The sequence below is a fragment of the Colobus angolensis genome, unplaced genomic scaffold, assembly GCF_000951035.1.
Source record: "Colobus angolensis palliatus isolate OR3802 unplaced genomic scaffold, Cang.pa_1.0 Scaffold214, whole genome shotgun sequence".
NCBI classification, from domain to species: domain Eukaryota; kingdom Metazoa; phylum Chordata; class Mammalia; order Primates; family Cercopithecidae; genus Colobus; species Colobus angolensis.
Genome location: NW_012115311.1, coordinates 6,076,037 through 6,088,068, shown reverse-complemented (window position 1 = coordinate 6,088,068; position 12,032 = coordinate 6,076,037).

Below are 12,032 nucleotides of genomic sequence, written 5' to 3'. Positions count from 1 at the left end.
GAGTTGATGGGTGCAGCACACCAACATGGCACAAGTATACATATGTAACAAACCTGCATGTTATGCACATGTACCCTAGAACTTAAAGTATAATAATAAAAAAAAAAGAGTATTTTTTCTTCAGCACTTAAAAAATGTCATGCCACTCTCTTGTGGCCTGTAAGGTTTCCACTGAGAAGTCTCCTGCCAGATGTATTTCGGCTCCTTTATATGTTATTTGTTTCTTTTCTCTTGCTGCTTTTTAGGATCTTTTATTTATTCTCGACTTTCAGGAGTTTGTTCATTAAATGTCTTGAGGTAGTTTTGTTTGCGTTAAATCTGATTGGTGTCCTATAAACTTATTGTACTTAAATATTGATATCTCTCTCTAGGTTTGGAAAGTTCTCTGTTATGAGCTCTTTGCTTTTTTTTCCCCTCTACCTAATCACTACAATTTCCTCTTATTCTACATCTATCAGTTATTTTTTTGTAGATGACTTAGATTTTTATATCTCCTATGGGCTCCAAGCTAATGTATCCCTACTGCATCCTTGAGGTGTCTTGGATATTTAAAAGTTACCTAAGAAAGAACACGTCTAAAATTAATTTAGCATCTATCTCCACTCCTCCAACTGATCTTCTTCCAGACTTCCCTACCTCAGGGAATGGGAGCATTATTCACTTTTGTGCACAGAAAAGCTAAAATCAGCCATGATCTCTTGTGCTCAAACCTCTTATGTTTAAGTCCTGTTAAGAATAGCTCTTTAATATTCATTTTCTCCATTTCCAGGACCACTACTGAGTTTATCTACTCCCATCTCCTACCTGTTCTGCTTTCTATATCTGTCTTCTTGGCTCCATGCCCTTGTAAACCAAAGGCTCAATCAATTTAGAGGTTTATTTTGCCAAGGTTAGGAGCCTGTGACACAGCCTTAGGAGGTCCTGACAACAGGTACCCAAGGTGGTTGGGCTATAACTGGGCTTTATACATTTTAGAGAGACCTAAGATATCAATCAATACATGTAAGATTTACACTGGTTCCATCTGGAAAGGCAGGACAACCAAAAGCAGGAGCTTCTGGTTCCCAGGCAGATTCAAATATTTTCTGGTTGGAAATTGGTTGAGTTATTATGTAAAGACCTGGAATCAATAGAAAGGAATATCTGGGTATGATAAGGGGTTGTGGAGACCAAGGTTTTTCATGCAGGTGAAGCCTCCGGGTAGCAGGCTCCAGAGACAGTAGATTGTAAATGTTTCTTATCAGACTTGAAGAGTCTATTCTGTCAGTCCTCAGGTCTGTGTTGATGTTAATGGTAACGAGGCATGTCTGACTCCTCCTTCCTATCATGGTCTGAGCTAGTTTTCCAGGTTAACTTTGGAATGCTCTTGGCTAAGAGGAGGACCCCTTTCAGATTGTTGGGGGGCTTATAATTTTATTTTTGGTCTATACCCTTAACTCTCCAGACTGCAGCCAGTGTGACGTTTTCGAATGAATATCTGGTCACATCACCATCTCTAGCTCCTGCTTAAAATCTAACAGTGATGTAGGGACCAGGACACTTGGCCCCCTGAAGGTTTGCTGAAATTCACTGACATGAGACAGGTTGATTAATAGAAGAAAAAGCATACAGATTTACTTAATGTGCATACACAGGAGCCTTCAGAATGAAGACCTGGCCCCCCACTGGGATGCAGAAGCTTATATACCATCTTGAGATTACAGAAAGAATGTGAGCTCAGAGCATAGCCAAAAACAGGTTATGGTGGTAAATCATGTAGTGGCAAGGCTGGTTATGGGAGGGGGAGAAGAGGAGGCTTGACTTGAAAAGGGGGTCTTGTTCTGTAGATGAAACCTCAGAGGTAGCAGCTCTCAGAGAGAATATATGGCAAATGTTTCTTTTGGATCTTTAGAGGTGTCAGACTCAGTTAATCTGTCCTAGATCTGGACAAGGGAAGGCCTAGTTGCATTAACAGAGATTCTCTACAGATGCAAATTTCCCCCACAATAGATGGTTTTGAAGGGCCACTTCAGACTACTCTCCCTATGGCAGCCACCTCAAAATATGTCCAAAAATTATATTATGGGGAATAGTTTGATTTCCTTCAGTAACTTCCAATGACTTAAGGGATAAAGGTAAACCACTGCTCAGCCTATCAGACTGACCTAGGCTGCCTTCCTCTAGGGTTTCTCACACCATGCTTTCTCCATACCGGCCAGGTATCAGTCCCTTGGGCTGGCCCCACTCCCTTTCACCACCAAAGCTTTGTACCAGTTGTCCCCCAAATACTCTTTTCTTTCTTCTTTGCCTAGTTAACTCCTACTCATCCTTCTAATCTCAGCTCAAGGCTCACCTCATCTTAGAAGCCTTTCCTGAGCTCCCTATCTCCACTAAATTTCCCATCACACCCTCTCGTAGTACCCTTATTTCTCCTCTTTAATATTCCTCATAGCTGAACATTTATTTGTGTCCTTATTTGATTAATGTTTATCTTCCTCTAGATTGCAAACTTCACAAGGTAGGAGGATTTATTTGATTCTCTGTAGCATGCTCAGCCCATAGCAAGATGCTTGGTGCCTTGTGGGTGTTTCATATTTGTTGAATGAATGAATGAACAAATGCCATACTAAGATATTTGTGATTTACCCCTTGGGCTTCATTGAAAGAATGTAAGCAGAAAATAGATTATTTAAATTTAAACAAGAAAGCTCAGACAATTGTTTTGAGACAGGATGGGCAGAGGTTGGAAACTGACCAGTTTGACAGCTGTCACAACAGCACAGTTGAGAAAGAATGAGCACCCAGCCAAAGTAGGCCCATTGAGGCTGAAGAGTAGAGTGGAAGTGATCATGTTTAGAAGGTAGGGCAGATAGAACTTAGTGACTCTGTGAGGTGGTGAAACTGCCTTTGCAAGGATTATAACTGAGCTGATCTAACTGACTCCATCTTGCTTCTAGCCTCTATGCTGTCTTTGTTCATTCTTGGGCATAGGCTGAACTAACTTTGGGAGGAGCTTAGTTTGCAGTTTAATTTTGAAACAAATATAGTAACACCCTTTCCCCAGATAAGCCCCCTACTTGGCCGGGAACTAGACTGCTTTTGTAGGACTAACAAATTCGCCACAAGATTTGAAATGATGATTTAGGAGTCACGCAGCTAGAGGCCACCAAGTTCTTAACCTCCCCAGTGGCTCCTAGGCATAACATCACTATTGTAAAACCTAAGAGGGGTGCTTGAGTTATTTTTCAGGCCTTGCACTGAATAGATCACCCATTTCTATGATAGAAATGATCGCCCAGATCAATAAACTGACTCATCTGATATCATGGCCCCCACCCAGGAACTGACTCAACTCGAGAGGGCAGCTTCGACTCCCTGTGGTTTCATCTCCAACCCTACCAATCAGCACTCCCCGCTTCTCAAACCCCCACCCAGCAAATTATCCTTAAAAACCCAAATCCCAGAATTTTCAAGGAGACTGGTTTGAGTAATAACAAAACTTCAGTTTCTGGTACAGGTGGGTCTGCATGAATTAAATTCTCTGTTGTAATTGCTCTGCCTGGATATCTTGATAAATCAGTTCGGTCTACACAGCAGGCAAGAAGAACCTGTTGGGAGGTTTATAGTGGCTGCTGGGATGGAGGGAGGTGCACCAATGAATTCAGGGTATGTAGAGACAGAATAGCTTTGTGGCAAGAGAGAGTGCGCTCAGTTTGAGACTCGATGAATTTGAGGCTCCTAGGAGACACCCTGGGGAAGATTTCTAATGGGAAGTCTTATATTTTCAGCCTTTTTCACAGGTTTCTTCTCTGCCTAGTAACAAAGGCTAGGTTTTTTGTTCTTTTAACTCTTTTCCCATCTAGAAAAAGAAAGTGCAGCACACTGCCAGCACTCATCTAGTTTTATAATAAACATGCCCTTTGAGGCTGATGCAAATCAGACTGATTTTTAATGTGAAAATAAAACATAAAAATTGTTCTTGGAGTTACTGCTACACAGAACTAATATCAGAACTGTCTGAATCATCAGAAACATGTATTTCAGAAAAATCAGATTCGTCAAATGAGTCTTTGGCCAACAACTGTTCGAGAACGATGTGTACAGCATGTGTAGAAATGCTACGCTTTCTAGGAGTTGACATTTTCAGTGATTGAGAATTACTATATTTGCTAAATAGAGATACCACTACTAGAAACAGAATTCTATAAATAGGATGATGTCTTTTGTTTCCAAAGTTGATATACTAGAGAGATGCAAAAATAATAATGAAGTGAGATTTTGTGGCAAAGTTATCTTGTGGTAAATGCTGCAGCCACAACTGCTGGCCGTGAGTATTCTCAGGGAAAACAGGAAAAGGGCTAAAAACAAAACATTTCTTGGAACCTTATTCCTTTACTCCTCTTCTTAGCAAACTGTCTTTGAAAGGGCAGACAGCACATGCTCTGTCTGCATCTGTTGAACTCCTGTTCACTTCTCTACTCCCCGTTCTCTTGGCATCGCTGAAACTGCCTTCAATAAGGAGGCCAGAAGCCAAATCTAGTGCACCCCCCAGAGACTGAATATACAAAAGGACAATGTTCAGACCATATATACAAATAGAACTTTGATCCACAACCTGCAGCCACCTGCCCAGGAAACTAACCCCTTATTTACAAAAAACAAACAAACAAACAAACAAACAAACAAACAAAAACAGTCTAGGAAGCCAGCTTGCCATTAAGTCAGACTTGTAGGAAGCCAGATAGCTATCTTTACTGACAATCCAGTGAAATAACTTTTGTACCTACTGGCCACAGGTGGCCAGGACATAATTAATGACTGAAATAATTGGCAGTTGGCAGCTTCCCAAACTTTTTTCTCCTGCTCCCAACTTAGAACCAACCAGAGAAAGCCAAATATGCTCCAACCAAACATACAGGATGCCCCACTTCTGATTAGCCTGCCTACAGCTTCCTCATGCCTAAAGTCACCAATCAGGGTACACCTGAGCCCTCCATTTTTCTACTCTCAGGCGTTCCTGATCCTCTCTCTGTCTCTGAGTCTCTGCCAAAACGCAAGTGATGGTGGCTGACTCCCTTACTACCGCAAACTCGGAAGAAATAGCCTTTGCTTTTCTCGTTTAGTTGGTCTTCATTTATTCCCACAACCCTCCATTTCTTATCAAAATCACTCAGCCACACTTAATGCTACCAATCATGCCCTCCTTGAAACTGTCTCTTCCCTGAGCTCCCAAGCCCCCAGTTCTGACTCACCGTCATTTGTGTGTACGATGTCTTCATGTCCTTCAGTGTCTCTTTCTCTGCCAGGGGAGTCCAGGGTTCCTTTCCTCAGCCTTCTTCTCTACTCACGTTCACGTCTCCTTGGGTAATGGTATCCACTCTTTCTCAACCACCACTGTTGCGCTGATTCCCTTAATCACTGCATCCAGCCCAGACTTGTTCCTCCTGATTGCCTCCTCCCTGAGGCTCCACAAGCACCTAAACTCAACATATTCAAAGCCAATTCCCCTACCCCAACACATACACACACATAAACATGCTGCACCTTTCCCTTCCTGCCTCTGCTGGTCATACCATACCCACCGTATCACCCAAGTAAAAGAATTAACTTGTACTGATCGATTTGGCCTCTTAAATATTTCCTTGGTGCATTTCCTCTTCTTCATCTCTAGTTCCACTGTCCACTGTAGGATGTCACTATCTCTTCCCAAAGTATAACAAAAGTCTCCTAACTGGTTTTCAACTTGCCAGGCTTGTCTCCTTTCAAACAACCTTCCATTCTCTTTACAGAGTCATCTTTTCAAAATATCCATCTGAGCATGTCATGCCTTGCCTACAGCCCTCTTCATTATTTAATATAACATACAAGTCCCCACAATGTTCTCATCAGCCATGTTTCCTGTCATCCAAGACTTTGAACTTGATGCTCTAAGCAGATACATCACACTGTTCAGACTCCTGAGTGCAAATTGTGAGTGTGCCCCTGGGAGGTATCAAAGCACCAATGATATTCTCACTTGCATCCTCATTGGTGACCTGTGGTCTTAGCTTGGCGTCCTTAGAGAATGTTTATGGCCAGCTGCTTGATCTCTGTGAAGAGATCTCTGCTTACGTGGCTAGCTGCCAGGAGGACCACGTTGGATTGAATTAGCTATGATTTGTGAGCTTCCGAATTCTCTTTGTTGGAAGCCCTAGTTTATACTCAGCTTGCAGGTGTGGCTGAAACCAAATGAAGAACTATCTAGGGCTTCCCAAAAGAAGGGGAATTTCAAACTCTTGCCCTCAGAATTTTTCACCTTCTGCACAAATGGAGTCTCTGCTTATACTTACAGATGTGGTCCTTTCCCTCCCGTGACCCCATTGATGTATCCACATCAACAGATAAGGGGCGCAGCAGGCTTCTCAGCTCTCCAGAGGTGGGCGAGGGCCTTCCCAGCAGGCATTTACTGTCAGCCAAACCAGCAGGAAGAAAGAAAGTCAGTATCAGAGGGCAACTGGCTGATTGTTAAAGCTGGGCCTCGTGTGGGAGAAAGATAATGGTCTGGTGATTTCACACGTAAACATTTTTAAGATGCCGATAGCCAGCAGGCAGCCTTTCACATCAGATATCTCTGAAAGGCATCAGCATCTAGGGGAAGGCTAGGAGACAAGAAACTGCCCCCTTCAACTAGAAAATATCGTACCTTTTATTGAAGAAAGGAACGCCGCATTCTCCAAGTGCCAGACCGTGCCTTCCTGATTTACAGCAGGACTTTGGAGGTTGACTACTCAAATCTAAAGTTACCGCAGCTGCCTCCCTGTTTGTGTGGCATGATGAAGTGGAAGGCAATAGAGGAGAGTAATTAGAGCTCCAGGAGGCCAGTGCCGGCCGGGAACGAGGTCCCAAGTTACAGTCAGCCGTTAAGACTGACACTGTGGGAGAGGGTGATGGTTATGAGGACAGAAGATGGCAGACGCTGAGGAACAGGGAGGCTGCCCACATTGGCGGGCTGGCTGCAGGGTGTCATGATGCTGGCTCACACCAACACACATATACACACAAATAACCACCTGTGCACACCACACACACTTACACACATACACACCTACACACATACATACACACCTACACACACCCCTACATACATACACACCTACACTCATACACACACCTACACACACACCCCTACATACACATATGCACACATAACCACCTGTGCACACCACACACACATACATACACACCTACACACACACATACACACCTACACTCATACCACACACTCTTACAAACATACACACCTACACACACACCCCTACATACATACACACCTACACTCATACCTACACACACACCCCTACACACACATATGCACACAACCACCTGTGCACACCACACACATTTACATACATACACACCTATACACACCTACACTCATACACACCTACACACACCCCTACACACACGTACACACACCTACACTCATATACACTACACACACACCTACACACACACATACACTCATATATACCTACACACACCTACACACCTACACACACCACACACATACACCCTGCACCCCTATACTAATACACACCTACACACATCCACACACACACCTACACACATACACACCTATAAACACACCCCTACACACCTACACACCTACCCACGTACCTACACACACACATACACACACTCATACATACCTATACACACATACACCCTTACCTACACACACCCCTACACACATATCTACACTCATACATACCTACACACATACACTTCTACACACACATACACACCTACACACACACACCTATACACATGCACACCTACACCCATACACACCCACACATACACACCTATACACACCTACATATACTGACACACATACACACACCTATACACATAAACACACCTACACACCTATACACATACATACCTGCACACATACAAACCTGCACATACATATGCACACCTATATACACACACCTACACACATGCACACCTATACACACATACACTCCTACACGCATACACACCTATATACACACTTTTACACACCTACACACCTACACACACCCCTATGCTCATACACACATATACCCCATACACCTATACACATGCCTACACACACACCTACACCTACACACACATACACACCTACACTCATACACACCTATACACACACTCCTACACACCTACACACATACACGCCTACACGTACATATACACCTACACTCATACACACCTATATACACACTCCTACACACCTACACACATACACATACATATACACCTACACTCATACACACCTATACACACATATACCCCTACACACCTACACACATACACACATACATACACGTGTACTTTCAGGATAACAAGGCAGTGACTCTGCTGGAACCTCTGGCAATGGCCCCGGGAGCTGCTGCTGTGCGGTGGGAAACTTGGAAACACAGGAGCAGTGCGGTGCAGGGTCTCAGCTCCAAAGCTTCTCTCAGGCATCCTTGGGAACTGCAGGACAGAGAAGAGCCAACAGCCCGCCTGCCAGCTGTGCTCTGACTTCCTCCAGATGGTGTCTGGTCCTTCCATAGGGGCCTGTGGTCCATACTGCGAAAGTTCACTTTGGGGATCATTCCCAAATCTCCAGACTTGAAGAGGCACAGAGATGGCCAAGGCCAGAGTTTGCCCAGAGGCCAGTTTGGATTTAGGGCCACCTTAAGGGGAGGTGAGACCATGAGTGCTTATGGTGGAGAAGCTACATGGATTTCAGGCAGTGGACGTGCCTCTGGGGAGGACAGCAGGTTAAGGCCAGGGACTGAGCTTGGACTGCCAGTGGTTTACCTGGCTGTTTTTGCTAAAACACAGCTGAGTGGAATTAGGCGCTAGGAGGAGGCAGGTTGCCAGCAGTTAGGGCCTGGCTTGGCCCAGTGAGACCCTGGCCTCTCTTTTGCCTGGAAAGTTCCTATATGTTAGAGCAAGTCCTGCTGACAGGTTGGAGACAGAGCTGAGGTGGACAATCCTCAGAGTGTGACTAATGGGAGCGATCACTTAGGCGCAAGGGCACCCACTGCCCCCTGGACTCTGGTGTTAGGAGGGGCCGTAGAAGCTCTGATCCACCGATCCTGAAGATAGCTAAAGCCCAGCAGTGAACAGACATCGCTCTGGCAGCTGGATCATCCAGGGCCAGAGTTCTCGGCTGTCTCCACCCTTCTGAACGCATCTGCGGGCATTGGGGGGAGACTCGGGTTACACAGGTGCTCCTCGTTTCTCTCCCCTTGCTGGGTTTTCATCAGGTTTTTTTCTGATGACACATACTGAGAGCGGAACGCTCTGTTGTAAGAAGACCCTGAGAGGCGGCAGGATTAAGCCACACATACCTCTCAGCAAGATTTTTGCAGAAAAGCATATTGAAATGTGGACATTTCAGGAGAACCCACAAAATCACAAGGCAGGAGAAGTCCTTTGAGCAAATCAGCAGACAGATATGTTAGGATGGGGCTTCCCTTCCATCCTGAGCAGAACATTTTCAGTTTTCCAATGTAAGAAACCAAAGTGAACTGTTACCTTCCTTTATAAAGTAAGTAGAAACAATAGGAGCTTTTGGTGAAGAAAAAAAAAAAGACTTGCTCAGAAAGATAGCAGCGAACTTAGAAAATGTTATTTAAAAATGGAACCTCTGACACGATAGGGACAGAGGAGAGCATGTCCAGAGAAGAAATTGCAAATGTCTGGCTTGGTTTGGACTTTGATTTACTTGTTGAAAATGAAAGGATATTTCATATTCTGAACGATGAGCCAGCCGCGCTGACAAGGTCACTGCTTAATCAGAGGAATCCAGCAAATTAATAGGTAATTCTGATGGAATAACAAAACCTCTCTCAGGTGGACCATGAATTATCGCCGTGCTGCAAGGGAAAGGTGACAATGTGGATTTGTCCAGGAAGAAGGAGGGAGAGAAATATTTTCAGGGTCAGTGGATTTCTCTCTCCTCTCTGTCTCTCTCTCTTCACAGAACAACATAGGAGAGAACGAGATTTTCCCCGTGAGTGGTGAGCTAATAAGCTTTGTGAGCAGGAGGTTCTATGCATTAGGAAAGGATTAACCCACGGCCAGCTCCTTTGCTTGCACAAGGAGGTGGTCCTCCGCTATTGCTGTGAAGGAGCAATTGGAATCCACAGTATTTCAGAAGGGCCTGGGGTCTCTAGTGCTCCCTCAAGGCCATCCTCCCTGCCCCACTTCCTCCTTCGCCAGCCGTGGGACCTGGCATTTGGCACCATTTCATTTTTACAGCTGCCTACCCCATCCTGAGCACATTCGCACAGCCAGGAGATGGGCCGGTTCACTGGACTCTACCCTGGCCTCGTTGGGGCTGACTTGAAGCCTCCATCTGGCAGATTCTGAGCGCCTCTGTGTTCTCTGTGTTTGTTTGCACCGTTTGTTCCCACGGCTTGGAATGTCTTCTTCCTCTTTCTCTTGGCTGATTCCTGCTAATCTCTTAGGCCCTTCTCAGGGACACTTTCTTCAGAAAACTTCTGATGGCCCATGGCAGTTAGATGACCTTCCAAAGTGATCCCACGTGTCTGTCTTGGGCATTCCTCCGTCTCGACCCTGGTCATGCTGGATGGCAACTCTCTACTTCTTTCTCACACAGGCCTGTCAGTGTGGGAGAGGCAGTGGTTAGGGCTTTTGCTGTGTAGCCCCAGATCTAGCAGAGGGATAGGGGCATATGACAGGAACTTGCTGGACGTGGGAGCAGATGACTCCCCTACGTGACAGATGGTGGCGAGGGCATGGGGAGGGAGGTGTCGGGGAGGGCTTCCCCAGGCTAAAATTCCTTTTAGTAGTACAGGTTCAGGGTATGTCCTTCCAGGTGGCGGAGAATAGGTACTCCAAGAGAATTTTGAAAGTCCAGGAAAGAATGGATAATGACGTGTGAGGATTAGAAGATTCTTGGGAAAGGCTCCACCTCCTGCTTCCAACAAGAATGCATGCATAGAGCCATTGATGACATCTTATTATCACTCACCCTGTCACAGGGAGACTGTACTCATGGATGAAAAATGTGGAGGAGATCAAGACCCATGTCAAACTCATACCAAAGTGTGTTCCATGATTCCCACACAGCATCTCAGTTTTGAGGAACACACTTTGGGAGACATTGATATTTCCCTTCCTTTTAAACATTCCAAATTGTACCCCAGTTTTAAGACTGTGGAAACTTTGTCTCTTCAGCCTTTATTTCTTCCTTTCCTCCTTTGCTCCCTTCCTCCCTCCCTCCTTGCCTTCTTGCTCGCTCCTTCTCTTTCCTTCCTTCCTTCCTTCCTTCCTTCCTTTCTCTTTCTTTCTTTCTTTTTTCTTTCTTTCCTTTCTTCTTTCTTTCTCTCTCCTTCCTTCCTTCCTTCGCCCTTCCTTCCTTCTTTCCTTCCTTCCCCCTTCCTTTCTCCTTCTCTCCCTCCTTCATTCCTTCCTTCCTTCCTTCCTTCTTTCGTTCCCCCTTCCTTCCTTCTCTTTCTTTTTCTTCCCTTTCTCTTTGTTTTTCCTTCTAGGGGTTTACTAAGGGTGACATTTGAATTGTTGTAATAGAGTGGGCCACAAGTGTATTTGCATGTGACTGATGGCTGGCTTGCAAGCAGCCTGCACGGTCTCCACATGCTGAGAGCCAGTCTCAGGCTGGTAGTGATGCTGGCCCCTGACAAACTGGAGTTCTGCCATCTGTGAGTGATAAATTAGTTGTCCCACCCTGTGAACATCCAGGGTAAAAGATTTCTCACTAGAAGAAAATTCTTAAGAACAGGAATTGTGGCTTGTTTATCTCAGCCTCCACAGTACATCACCCATCGTAGGTCCTTGATAACACTTGCTGCATTAATGGGCATAGTGCAATATTAGTGCATGACAAGAGGTAAAATCTCAGTAATTAGAGATGGCAGAGAGGACTCGGGAAAGCCTTCCAGCTCAGATCCCAGGAGTCAAGCCAAGAGTACCATGGGGTGCATGTACCATCGAACAGGCAGATGGTAGACACACATCCTCAAGTTAGAGACTGGAAGTTGCCATACATGCAA